Source organism: Phocoena sinus, chromosome 8, assembly GCF_008692025.1.
Source record: "Phocoena sinus isolate mPhoSin1 chromosome 8, mPhoSin1.pri, whole genome shotgun sequence".
Classification (NCBI taxonomy): Eukaryota; Metazoa; Chordata; class Mammalia; order Artiodactyla; family Phocoenidae; genus Phocoena; species Phocoena sinus.
In genome coordinates, this window is record NC_045770.1 from 20,858,997 (window position 1) to 20,862,821 (window position 3,825).

The following is a 3,825-nucleotide window of genomic DNA, read 5'->3' on the forward strand; positions in this document are numbered from 1 at the left end:
CTTTTCTGTGCTGAAATGTTTTATTTCTTATCAGATTAATCCCCTTCGCTTGCAGTCCCATGTCATGCAGTGCCATTCTAGGAAGGAGCTTATACTACTAGTCTTGTTGATTTTGCAATGTGACTGGCTGCCAGGGAAGATAAAACCAGCCCCACTGTGCTTGCAGCCCGTTATCCCAAGCAGGACATGTGAGGCCAGGAGGCTTGGTCTCCAGGAGAGTAGGGATCTGAGGAGAGGAAGAAAATCTTTGTAACCGTATTACTCTTCCTGTTATTCATGGTACGTGAATACCTGCTCATGACGCTGGGGGTCCAGGGATAGATCAACCACTGGCATTTCCACAGCAGGTTCTTAGAGTGCACCAGTCAGAACCCAGGGCCACGTACATGGTGCTGAGTGCTATGCGCAAAGGGAGCCCTCTCTTAGGACCAGACATCACAATGAAATGGGAACTCAAGACGCCAGCAGCCTCCTCTAACACCAGTCCTTGGAATGAGTAACAGTTTGGAGGGATCTCCTTTTCCTGGCGATTTTCTGAGTTGCTGAGAACCTCTGAGCTCATTGCCTTCACTGGTAATATTTACAGGGGTGATTTTTTTAATGATCCACTTTTTTCTGCTGTGTGTCTTATTTCTAGTTTAGGGGGACAAAAGTACATCCAGTTATTTACCTCAGTTTAGATTATCATCACCATTGTCTTTTTTGTTTATTCTCCATGTAGATCATAATTCAGAAAAAAGATACGGAAAGAAAAGGATTTGAGGGTTTTTTTTCCTCCAGCTTTACTAAGGTACAACTGTAGGGGAAGCTCTTTATAAAATGCACTTTGCAGGGGCTTCCCTGGTGGCACAGTGGTTAAGAATCCACCTGCCAATGCAGGGGACACGGGTTCGAGCCCTGGTCCGGGAAGATCCCACATGCCACGGAGCAACTAAGCCCGTGCGCCACAACTACTGAGCCTGTGCTCTGGAGCCCCTGAGCCACAACTACTGAAGCCTGTGAGCCTATAGCCCGTGCTCCGCAACAAGAGAAGCCACCGCAATGAGAAGCCATGCACTGCAAGCCCCCGCTCGCCACAACTAGAGAAAAGCCCACACGTGGCAACGGAAACCCAATGCAGCCAAAAATAAAAATAAGTAAATTAAAAAAAAAATGCACTTTGCAGTCCTCACCTCCTTATGTGATAGGAGGGTGAACCACTTGCTGTACGATGTGAAGAGGGTGGCCAGCTTCTTATATATTTAGTAGTTTTAAAATTGTATCCCTGAACTATTCTATAAATAAAACATCCAATATAAAACAGTCACGATAATAGAAATTTAAAAGATGAAGTATAAAATAGATAATATTTTAATAATTATTTTATTAATGGTATAAAAGTACTTTTGACCTCATTTACTATAAATAATATTTAGAGGGAGAAATGTTATTGAATGTGTCTAATTGCTTTTAAAAATCTTTGTAATATGCCAGTTTGAAGATCTGGGTCTTAGTTCAATTGATTTCAGTTCTCTGCTTGAATAGATGTTATAGGTGAAAAAGATACCATACAAAGATATTTAAATCCAAATAAAATAGTATATAATTGGCTGTGCTAAGTAAATTACAAAACTCATTTTGAAATTCCTTCCATCAATTTTGCAAAGGCTTTATTTTAACATTTGGCTAGTAAATTTCATCTTAGTTTATGTCAGCTAGTCTTGCAAACTAGTTAAGGGGGTTGACTTTTTATTTTTTAACACAGTGAGTTAAAACCACTCAAATTCTTTATTTGGAAAATTTAAAATAAACTGAAAAATTCTGCTTCTACTTTTTAAAAAAGTGTAAAGATAAGGGGTTTTACAGGTGACACATACCTACATTGTTGTTAGAAATAATATCACATCATGGTGGAATCATTCCTAAACATGCACTAGACTTCACTTTCTAAAGTTTTCCCCATTCATTTACTTCTAAAAGTACTATTAAAATGTCATCTATACCTTGATGGGCTGGATTAAATGCAAATTGTGATTATTACTTTAAAAAAATCTGCAGGTAGCATATTTTGGACAGTCAACTTATCAACCAAAAAAGGTCAGAAAATTTAGTACTATTGCATTTTTAAAAAATTGCTAATAATTTATTTTTAAGTTTGACAGTTCTTTGGAGTTTTTTTGCCATGAGATAGTCAGTGATTCTCTTTGTGGTGGAAGAATCTCATATCATTATAAAGATTGTATCATTTAAAACTGTTGCATCTATAAAATTAATCACATTTGTAATTGCCCTGTAAACTTCAAAGGTTGCCATATGATATGGAAATGAATAAGCTGAGCAAGGGCATCACCGTCACCCCTCCTCTCGTGCATAACTTCCACTTGTCCCCGCAGACACTTTCAGAACCATGGATCACACATAACCAAGTGGGATGCTAGCATTAGTCCATGTTAGGTGACCAATTTGTCCTGGTTTGCCTGGGACCTTCCTGGAGTTAGTCCTGTGTTCCAGGAAATCCTTTAGTCTGGAGCAAATTGGGACGTTTGATCACCTCAGTCCACATATTAGATACAACTAGATATTAATTTCTTCTTTTCTCTGTTTTTTTCTTATAAATTAGTAGTTTTTTGGTCTGCACGCCAATGGTTTGTCTCATGTGATTACTAGGATACATGCGTCCCACTTCAGAGCTTGTAACTGAGATTCTTGCTGGCTAGAATTCTCAGTAAAAGCTCCCCTGGGGACTACAGGAGGGAAGCTGGCTCTGGCCTGAAGAACCTTGTCCTAATGCGTTCTAAGTCAATACTAGGTCTAGAAACACCAGCGATTCTACCAGGGAATGATCCTGGGGTTTCTCATTTGAGTGGTAATAGCATGAGATACACATTACATACTGTCTTAAAACTAAAATCAAGTTCTCACAAAAGGTTTTCTTTATGTAACCCGATCTTAAAGCAACACCTGTACGAATGTGACAATGTCAACTCATTTGGGAAAATCTTAAGAGAAGGCACATTTTTCCTAAGGTCAAGGTGATGGCTTCTTCTACCCAATTCAATCAGGTGGGACACTTTAACAGCAGTCTCTGCCTAGCCTGCATATTAGAACTTCTTGGGGAATTTTTAAAAATCCCTGTGTCCAGACCAAGACTTAGATCAACTAAAACAGAATTGCTGGGAGTGCGAACTGGGCATCAGGAATTTTAAAGCTCTCAGGTGATTCCAGTGTACAGCCCAAGCCCAGAACCACTGCTCATCTACCCTCCCCTGCCAGTGGTTTTGGGATAGCTGTCATATCTGAAAGCTGAAAAAGAGATCTCAGCGACTTGTGCATGACATGTAGAATTGATGCTGTTCTATTTAATTAGCGTTGTTTTCCTACCAAGCCAGGCAGGGGTATAGTACTGCACCATCTCTTCATTAGAGGGTGAAAGCCCAGTGGTCTTAGCAATCACTATAGGAGGGCTCTAGAGTGGATACATTCAGTTGAGAGATAGCAGCTAACGTCATTTCATATGCCCATTATCTGATAGCACACGGATTTTCTTTTAATATGTGTAGTTCCCACAAGCAAATGTAAGAATGAAACATAAAGGAAAGAACAGGATATTAGAATCTTCTCCCCTTGTCTCACCTGTGTGTTTAAACTTCAGTAATGGATTGATATATTCAATATGGAGCTGCTTGGACCAGATGAAAAGATAACAGGGACAACAGCTATGGTAGAATCCCCCATATAAGCCTATGCTTGTGGTCAAGTCAAGGGCCTCCCTGGGCAGAAGGCTTTATGACCTTCAAACCAAACTAAACCTTAAAGGCTGAGCCATGTAGGACCGAGAAATCTGCT